The sequence below is a fragment of the Mytilus californianus genome, unplaced genomic scaffold (assembly GCF_021869535.1).
Source record: "Mytilus californianus isolate M0D057914Y unplaced genomic scaffold, xbMytCali1.0.p SCAF_13, whole genome shotgun sequence".
Lineage (NCBI taxonomy): Eukaryota > Metazoa > Mollusca > Bivalvia > Mytilida > Mytilidae > Mytilus > Mytilus californianus.
The window spans coordinates 31544728-31555684 of NW_026262615.1; the positions used below are offsets into that span (position 1 = coordinate 31544728).

A 10957-nucleotide genomic window follows, 5' to 3' on the forward strand; every position below is an offset into this window, starting at 1 on the left:
GATATTGTCAAACATGTGTCTTTATTGAACATAGTGCACTAACTTTATTTATGCTGCTATATTTGAAAAAATAACAAACAATCTTTTACGTATATTTTTTAAACAGGATATAAAGTGTAGCTCTCGCGAGTGAAACTCTTTAGGTGGGTTATTGATTATATTTCTTTAATTCCAGGTTTATATTTCTTGTTTCCAAAAGGATAATTTAAAAAAAAATCATCAAAATAATTACAAGGGAAATACAAGGTATATTAAATATCAATGACAATATATACGGAAATATTTCTTCCTATTGTAAATAACTGAACAATTGATAATTGTCTGTCATATTCATAAACTACAAAAATAATATAAATCATGTCTTTACGTATTCGGTGTATTTTAATTACATCACATCATCGTTTGTGGCAATTAAGAATTGAACATTTATTGTTTTCCCTATAATTGTTATTTGTACCCCTATATGCTGATGTACTTCTGTATTTCTACATCACCTTGATCACAGATCATAAAAAATCAACTGTCCACAATTAACTATGTCTTAGGATTACTTATATGTGTATGCACTGTTAAAACATAAATCTAGTAATTTACGTCTTTTGCAAACCTATGTGTACTAAAACGTGACCTATTATGAATTGGCTTTTGATTACAAATATCGTACACTTAATGTAATCGTTCTTACTGATAGCGTTAATAGTTTCAAAAATATGTGTACTAAGGACTATAATCGTACACCATCAGATAAGATAATTACACATAACGTTAAAACTATAAACATGCCTTATCTAAATGCTAAATATTACGCTACAGATGTGTTAAACATATTTTTGCCGCTTTCTTATATGTATGTCAAGCTACATTTGTTAAGCTATTAAACTTAAATACGGTTCACTAGGCTATAAAACATAAACAATGAAAAAAAAACCATTGACCAACCATTTTTATATCTTGGAGGGGCCTTGTATTTTAGTTCGGGCATACCTTTTTTCACGGTGACTCGGATGTTATTCGTTAATTTTGTTAAAAAACTTGATAAAAGTAAAAAAGAGACAAAAAACTGAATACTGAGGCACTAGAAAATATTGACAGGTTACCAAACAATTTTTTTTCCAGGAATTTTTTGATAAACTTTTATGAAAAGATTTTCTCATTATTATTAGATATACATGTGCAACAGACATGTCATATCAGAAAATCTCCAATCCCGGATTTTGTCTGCTTTACATACGCCATACCAAAACCAAAACCAACCCTAAAATATCAAACATTTCTTCACGCAATTTAAAGATACTTTGAAAAACCACGACTAAAGCTTGACTAAATAGTTATTAAAATAAGGACAATCATTACGTGATGCATTTTATCATTCACTCCCGATTCTAATGGTAAAACAATGATTTCAAATGTAAATATATGTATTGAAATAGAGAAAAACTTGTTTCGACATATCTCTAAGTAAATTGTTAAGTAGAAAAAAGGAATAACAAAATGTTATAAACAGTGATTGTTTTTTCATCATATTGGAAGAGAAAGTCTTTTTTTACATTGTTTTATTCTAGAAAATAGTTTTTCATATGATCATGCATATCATACAGAGCAAAAACAACTGGAAAGCTGCTTCTGATGAATGTGACAGTAATGGTTTAGAATTTGAAGAAAACGTGTTGAAGAATATTGGCGAATAAGGAATTCTGGATTGTCAAGGCCATTTACCGTGTAATTACACCGTGGATTGAAATTCTCGGTAAGTAAAAGGTTAAATCCGATTGCAGATTAATCCAGATAATGTTAAATTCTAAAATGATGAATTTTTTTATACATTTTTTTTTTCAATTTATCAAATGCTTTTGCTCAGTTCATCGAAAGCTTAAGATAAAACACATTTGGTTTACCAAGATCATACGTCCAATAATAGAGAAAATACAATTATGTTTACAAATGATTTCTTTACAACTTGACATTATTTATATAAATTTTTAAAAATCATTTTAATTCTTTGTTAGAACCCAAAGGGTATTACCTCCTGGTAAAGACGGAGAACAAATGTAATCATAATTCCTGGCATGAACATACAAATAAGTGAAATAATATCGTAAACTTTTTGCTTATTTTGACACTTGAATAGCGGAAGTACCTTGTCATTAGTTTTTTATTCAATAAAAAATTAGCAGTATGTGTTATACTGCTTAATATATACATGTCATAATATAAGTGCGATATCATATAATTGAATGCTTTGTTACAAGCATTAATATCTCATGTTTTTCATGGTTTATTTGACGGAATTATCTTTGGTATGTTATTTTTTTTCAAAACAGGTTGCTCTTCAGTGCCAGACGGAGAGGAAGTCAAAAAGAATCCTTCGATTGTATTATGCCAATGTGAATCATATCAGTTTTTGGTAACAGTGTAAGTATTTCTGTAAATGTGAATTTCTGGTTACTTTTTCATATTTCTTTCCAATACTTTATAACAGAAAAAAGCAACAAGACGAAGAAATGCAAACCACATCAAAATGTAGAAAAACTTTTACAAAAATGTTAAAAATAGCAAAAACAATGGCTAATCAATATGTCCCTTTTAAACTTTGGTATAAGTAAGCCTGAAAGGCATTTTACAAAATGCGTGAAATTATTTTATGAGATTATTTTATTTGAAACTGAACCACTGCAAGTATTGAACAACAAATTAGTAATTATCGAATTTTAACGCCTGCATTTTAAGAATCTAATTAATTAAGAATAAATTCTTCTGTATTATTCAAAATTCCAAGCACTGGACTAATTTAAACTCTGGCCATGACACATTTAGCTCTGTCAATAGTTTTGCTGATAAAAAAATTCCAATGTTCGAAACATGGTGTTTTGCAAACAGCACACATATGAGTGCTTTCTATCTCATGTGTTCCGAAAAGATTCAAAGACACATTGTCATGGGTAGGCGGACCACATCCTTTTGTTTATCAGATCATTTCAAAGGCTGTAGCAGATCTTCGAATGTTCGCGATGCATGCATAGCAGGAGACACTCGTCCTGTTGCATGAAACTTGCTTATTACTGACAATAATTTCATTCAAAATCATCTATTTTAATCACGTGCACCTCAAAAAAACAATAGCTAAACCTATCCTTTTCATCAAAATATGGAAACCATGCGTGCCTACTATTAATTATTTTTTGGATCTAATGTATTTATACTTTACTAAAGAATCGATTAGGAAAGTGTTTATGAATCGACTTAATTTTCCATCAATAGGTCAAATACGTTAATATACGAACTTGCTTTTCTTGTGAATAAATAACGTTTTAAATTTGAAAACAAATGAAATAAGATATGTATACGTATAAACGCATACAGTGTATATTAACTATAATCTTTGCCCCTATGGTTATTTTAGATAACCATAAATATAGTTTTAACATAAATATTCAATATATGTAAATAATTCACAACATAAACCAAGTTTAAGGCTCAAAACTCTTAAAGATCACTGCAAATGTATTCCACCCTTCTATGTTTTAGTAACATAAAATATTTCAATTCTCTTTCATTATGAATGCCTAAGAAGCACTGCTGAAATTGGTTGAATAGAACTTCAAATATCTTAAAGGCAAAATTCAAAGGAGACGGTTTGATAAGACTACTTGATTTCAAAAATTAAAAAAATATAATGAATCTACCAAATAACATCCTTCGGGTCTTTATAAAGCATTAACTTAAACGATTTCATTGTTTATAGTTTATAATGTTGCCTTACATATTTGCATAAAGACTTCTAACTTCTTTAATTTAAAGCAAAACTGCAATAACACCTAAATAGGCACAGATATGTCGCTACTAAAAAAAACGTAATATAATAAAAATACCGAAATCCAAGGGAAATTCAAAACGGAAAGTCCTTTATAAAATGGCAAAATTAAAAGCTCAACTAGCTAATCCTTTTACTTGTATGACACTCCCATAGAATTCAATTATATTGACAAAATGTATATTACAAAGGTTCTAATATGTGTTAATATTTTCGGGTAAGGCTGTTGCTAATATATTATTACAAAAATATATCTGTAAGATGACCGTTTCTTGTCAAATATGTCAATTTTGATAAATGTGTGACACCTTAAGTGACCATTACGCAATAAAGTGTCCAGATTATATTACCCTAATCATTTGCCAAATGAAGTAACACCATTTTGAAAGTCTAGCATGTTTTTTTCTTTTTCTACAAGTACAGGAGCCAACTGATTACCGCCTTCTGGCAAGTTTAATTGGTTCCGAATTTAACAAGGAGGTAACTTTACCTGTGACCTTGTTAAAAGTCCAACTGTAGATTTCCCTTTCACTCCTTATCGAACCTCAACTTTAAGTGATGGTTAGGATCGTTAAATTCCGTCTACGACACGACCAAATGAAAGGTTTTAGTATATAAGCAATGCATACAAAATAAAATCTAATTTAAAAAAAAAGAAATTGGCCCATAATTTGTTTAACAGGAGAGCATACTGCTATGAAATACATTTATATATGCGTCCAAGCGCCTTGACAATGATCAAACAGTATAACAGTATACAATTATTGGGAGATCAAAATTGATTTGATAGCTAACTTCGTTTGAGTTAAATTAAAATGATTTCAACGTAATAAATTTCACTTTTATTAGTTTATGCTTCAGTAGTCTCAGTGAAAAATTATGTAACATACATGAGAAAACCACTGAAACGTTATTCACTTCCTTTAGGCGTTATTCAATTAATAAACACGAAATCCTAAACTACCGACATCTAAAAGATTTGATCTACTTTCGTCTACCAGATCTACTTCCTTGTTTTGTCGCTGGAGGTTTGTTAAAAAGGGTAAAGAAAATCAATGAAAAAATGCTGTGGGTTGTCGTTTTTGTTTTTGTTATAGACACAAAATGTGTGATTGGTAAGTAGGAAATACGTGTTACTATCAATTCAACATCATATGCCTGTATATCAAAATAATACTCTGATCTTTATTTATAATGCTAATGATATGGGTGAAATATTTGAAACATCTTTTACGTGTATTATCAAAATATGTTAAATAGAAGTTTTGCTTTCGTGAGTGAAAATATCCAGGCGGAAAATTTACTTTATTTCATGAATTCCGGGTTTTATTAATCTTGTTTCCGAAAACTAACTGATAGATACAGGAATATGTTTAAACCTAATAAAATGGTTATATATCAGTCCATTTTTTATTACTGAGCGAAGGATATTTTTAAAGCCCTTTTCAACCAAATAATAAAGGTAAACACCAGGTATATTAAAAATCAGTGATAATATATACGGCAATATTTCTTCCTATTATTAATAACTTAACAATTGATAACTATGTCATATCCATGAACTGAAAAAAGAATACTAATAATTTCCTGACGTATTCTGTGCCGCTTGGCTACAACACATCATCGTTTTTTGAAAATTGACAAACCAAACGTTTATTGCTTTTCCTGTAATTGTTATTAAACTTTGTTCCTAGATGCTGATGATTTTTTGTATGGCTAAATCACAATAATAAAAATACAAATTTTCACATTTCATCATGTCTAAGGATTACATATATGTGTATTCGCTGATAGAATATAACTCTGCTGCAACCCTATATGTACAAAAACGCTACCTATTATAAATTCGCTTTTCATTACAAATAGTGACACTAAATGAATTTATTCTCACGCATAGCGTCGATAGTGTCAACGCTATTTGTACCAATCATCACTCTTAGCGTACGCCATCTGTTATAATAATTACACATAACGTTAAATTTATAAGAATGCCCTTTTTCAAATGCTTAATATTGCGTTATGTTTTAAACATATTTTTACCGCTTTCTTTAATGTTACAATTACTGAATTTAAGCTTTTACCCCTTAATGCAGTTCACTGGACTACATAGCATGGCCAGGTAAAAAAAGTTTTGATCAACTTTTGTTATATCTAAGAGGGGCCTTGGGTTTTAGTTTTGGTATACATTTTTCTCTGAATCCATTCGTTGATTTTGTTTAACATTTGATATAGGGAAAAAAGAGAAAATAACTGGACATGATTGAGGCCCAGGAAAATATTGACAGGAGACCAAACAATTTTTGCCAGAAAACTTTCTTGGTCCATTTTTATGAGATGATTTTCTCATTATTATGTGATATACAGATGAAACAAATATCCCGGATTTTGTCTGCTCAAGACACCCCAAACCAAAACCCAAACCCACCCCAAATTTAAACCTTTCTTCACGCAATTTAAAGATTCTATGAAAAACCACGACTAAAATTTGACTAAATAAGTAGTCAAAGTAAGGACACTCATTACATGTTGCATTTTATAATTCACTCCCGATTCGTATGGAAAAGTGAATGTATGTATTGAAACTTGTTTCGACATTTCTCTAAGTTAATTATAAATTAGAAAAAAAAAGAATAACAAAATCTTATAAACAGTGATTGTTTTAGCGTTTTAGCATTTAGAGTAGTCTTTTTTACATTGTTTTATTCTAGCAAATAGTTTTTCATATGATCAAGCATATCATACAGAACAAAAAGCCTGGAAAGCTGCTTCTGATGAATGCGGCAGTACTGGATTAGAGTTTGAAGAAAACGTGTTGAAGAATATTGACGTGCAGTTGGATAAGGTATTCTGGATCGGCTTGGCTATCTACCGTGTAACTACACCATGGATTGAAATTTTGGGTACGTGAAAGGAAAAATTTGTTTGAAGAATAATTAGAGCATGTTACATTTCAAAATTATGAACTTGCAGAGTAACGTGCATAATTTCAAACAAATAAAATGTTATTTTTTTCAATTAATGTAATGCTAAGTGCATCTAACGCTTTATAATAAATGTAATAATCCAAGCTCAAACTTCTAATCATGGAGAAAATAAAGTTATGTTTTCAAATGAAACTCTGGACAATGAGAACTATAATTCCTAGCATGAAATACAAATTAGTGCAACAATATCATAAACATATGTATATTATTTTTTATTATTTGCTTATTTTGACAGTAAGACAGCGAAGGTTGATTAACATGTTCTATTAAAATCAAGTCATACATTAATCGTATTTTTTTTTATACTGTATGTTTCCATCTACATGTCTTGTAAATTAGATGTGTCTTTGGGTTTGTTGTTGTCTCATATACTCCAAATAAAACAAACCGGTGTGAACAAAGTATTTTCCGGTCATCGTAATTATTTAACCTGTTTTTTACCCTGTCAATGTATGTTTGTCTGCTATTTGGTCGAGTTGTTGTCTCTTTGACATATTCCCCATTTCCATTCTCAATTTTATTATATTAATCATAATGAGCAACTTAGTGTCATAATTTATTTACTTAATATTCAAAGACATTTTTTATATAACATGTACATAAGCAGAGATAATCTCAGAGGTCAACAATGTTTTAAACCAAATATCAGCTTAAGTTTGTTTGTTTGTTTTGTTTTCTTCATTAAGCTATTTGTAACATGTTTGGGGGTGGTGGTAAGGGGATAGAACAACAAATGTCTATAATATACTAATAAACATGTCTCTGAAAGGCACCTAATATTTCCCCCTTATATAAAAATATACTTTGCTTATGTCTTCAAGGGAATTGCTTGTATCAAAATCAAACGTCAAGCGATAGCATTGAATGTTAAAAATTTAAAATCACAGATGTACCTATTTTCAATTCTCCTTTCTTAACCACAATTATATTCAGTTCATATTTTTCATTCAAAATATAAATGCGATATTATATCTGTCATTGAATTATTTTCTACAATCTACAATCATGATTTGTACATGCTGTTAATGTCTGAATTTAACGGAATTACCTTTTTGAAGTTTACTCTATTATAAACAGGTTGCTTTGCAGTACCAGATGGGCAGGAAGTAAAGAAAAGTCATTCATTGTTATTATGTCAGAAACAATGTGAATCATATCAGTTATTTGGTTACAGTGTAAGTATTGATTTTATGTTTGAGTTTTCATTTTCAAATTCAAACAGTGGCATTGCAAACTCAAGTCTAATCTATAAGTTTATTTTTTATGAATTTCCCGTATAAACTTGTTAATGAAATACAGCAGCCATTATTAGGGTTAATTTCTGCATGATTTTTTCTGAGTGTTTTTCTTTTATGTACTTACTGTAAACGTACTCAAGATTTAAAGGGGATGTTTGCTATTTGAAGGAACTAGTTCAACCCTTGCACATATTCAGTTGACATCTATATTTGGTTTGCTTGGTTGCTGTCTAATTTACAAAAGCTCTCCATTAGATAACTTGAAATGTCAAAAGATGGAAAATCAACCGTAATGAAAATCAATTCCTTTGAACACTACACAAAAAAACAAGTTCCCAATAACTTATTTGTAATTCTAAAATAAAATTGAGAATAGAAATGGGGAATATGTCAAAGAGTCAACAACCCGACCAAAGAGCAGACAACAGCCAAAGGCCACCAATGGGTCTTCAACGCAGCGAGACTATCCCGCACCCGGAGGTTGTCCTCAGCTGGCCCCTAAATAAAATTGTGTACTAGTTCAGTGAAATTGGATGTCACACTAAACTCCAAAACATATAAATGAACTCAAATTAAAACACGTACAAGACTAACAAAGGCCAGAGGCTCCTGACTTGGGACAGGCGCAAAAACGCGGCGGTGTTTAACATGTTTTGTGAGATCTCAACCCTCCCCCTATATCTCTAACCAATGTAGAATAAAGAAACACATAGCAATACGCACAGTAAAACTCAGTTTAAAAGGAGTCCGAGTCCAATTTCAGAATAGGTAACAAAAGAAACTAAGCAAAATGACAATGATACAGAAATGAAAAAAGGACTACTAGCAGTTACTGACATGCCAGCTCCAAACCTCAATTTAACTGATTGAAAGATTATGTCTTCTTCATATCAAGTACAATCCCTCCCGTTAGGGGTTTAGTATCATACCATCATAAAATATATGAGAAGAACATAACCCGTATCATGCCAACAACTGGTTTTAGAATAAATGTGTTTATTTCAGATGCAAAGACCCTATGAGTGAATCAATATTAATACCAAAATATGCAATCCTTAATGACTTGACAACAGTATCGTAACTATACCTGTCTTTATTTTCTATAAGCATGGTGTAAAACGGAAATAAATTGTCGATCGTTCACTCTAAATTTGGTTCAATTTTCAAGGAGATGAAGGCCCTCTACAAAAATTAAATTATATAATGAAAATATAAGCTGATATATCATCACAACAGTCTATACCTAGCTTTGTGATAGACAAACAAATAAAAATGTCAATCAAGTTGACTTGCTTTCACAAACAAACTTAAATTAATGAATCAAATGTATGCTGATAAACAAATGTATGTGCCTGTCTCAAATAAGGATTATGTGGTTACCTTTTGTTGCTGGTTCTTGACTTAGTGTCGATTCTACACTACTGACTTCTTAATTTCTTTATTTAAATTTTTCACGGTTTGAAAAATTGTTATTTATTAGCTTACTGTTATGTTTGGATTTATTCATATAACATATATAATTACCTGTATTTGTTCACATTTTCGTTTTTTTTTATCTTATAATGAAAGTGGCCTCTTTGACAATTGAAATACATGTACCAACAACATCTCATCAAACTTATTCGTGTAAATAAAATTGAGAATGGAAATGGGGAATGTGTCAAAGAGACAACAACCCGCCCATAGAACAGACAACAGCAGAAGGTCACCAACAGGTCTTCAATGCAGCGAGAAATTCCCGCACCCGGAGGCGTCCTTCAGCTGGCCCCTAAACAAATATATATACTAGTTCAGTGATACTTTTGAATTTATTGGGTCTTTTAAAACGATACAGATGTTGTTGAGTGCGTTTAGATAAATATCGTCCAGTTTCACCTACGTACTGAATACCGCATCCCGGTTTGTATGTTTGACATTTAAATATCTTAGTTCAGTTTTAAACTTATCTAATTTGTCTCGACTGGTAGAATATGTTTCAGACTAAACAGCTTTCTTTTGACTAGTTATCTAATATTTTTTTTTTTAATCATAACTTTCAATTTCAGAATTTGAACTTATAACCTTCTATCTTGAAATTCAAATTCAAATATCAAAGCTCTGATTTTAAACTCAAATGATATTTCTGGGCTTTCCTATATTTTTTTAATACAGTATTTCATTATCCTTATAGGAGTCATCAGCAATTTGTTCCTGTCTACATAATAGAAGTAGCTCATACAGTATAAAGAATTGTATAGAACAAAATAATTCAACATATTTCTTCGTTTATAAAGGTAGATACAATTCATTGTAAAGTACACATTTTTTCATCTTAACTTATTTCAAAGAACAAATCTTAAATATAATCGTGTTACAATTAAAGCTACTAGAAGATGCCCGCGAAATCGCGGTACAATTGGTCAAGTGTTGAAACAAAGAGTGTCAAGGGTGCCTGTGTTTACACATAAAAAGGATGAATTCGACACGTTCAACGCCCATTTTATTTTTTGACGTTTCTGCACCTGAGTAAAAAGGGTGGATGTCGTTTAATTTAGCAAAATGATGCACTTACAATACAATACAGGATACTTATAGGCATAACTGTCCTATTTTCTTTCCTTTCTTTTTACTTTCACTTGGATTTCGTGGGTAGTATGTGGTCTGAGCATGCACAAAAGTGTATAAGACACGGATCAATAACGGTCTCCGAATTTGGATATTTTTTCAAAAATTGGCGTTTTCTGTGGAAAAAAGATTGTTTCAAAGACAAATTTAGGAAGTACAAAACACTACATTTATACGTCATATCATAAATATTTCCGACTTTGTATGGTTTCAGAGGAGTTTCGGCTCAATGAAATCGGTCTCTTCCTTTAGTAGTATACATAAGGAAAAATATCATATCATCTTTATTTAGTACATACTTTTGAAAATAGTGAAATGTA

At 30.6% G+C, this 10957-nt stretch overlaps 1 long non-coding RNA gene across 1 annotated transcript; it reads left to right on the top strand.

The window, feature by feature from the left end:
* The first annotated feature begins 4706 nt into the window (after nt 1-4706).
* Nucleotides 4707-10479, top strand: LOC127723507 (uncharacterized). Its single transcript, XR_007992113.1, has 4 exons — nt 4707-4926; nt 6520-6711; nt 7873-7970; nt 10204-10479. It is a non-coding gene; the product is annotated as an uncharacterized LOC127723507 (long non-coding RNA).
* The last annotated feature ends 478 nt before the right edge of the window (nt 10480-10957 follow it).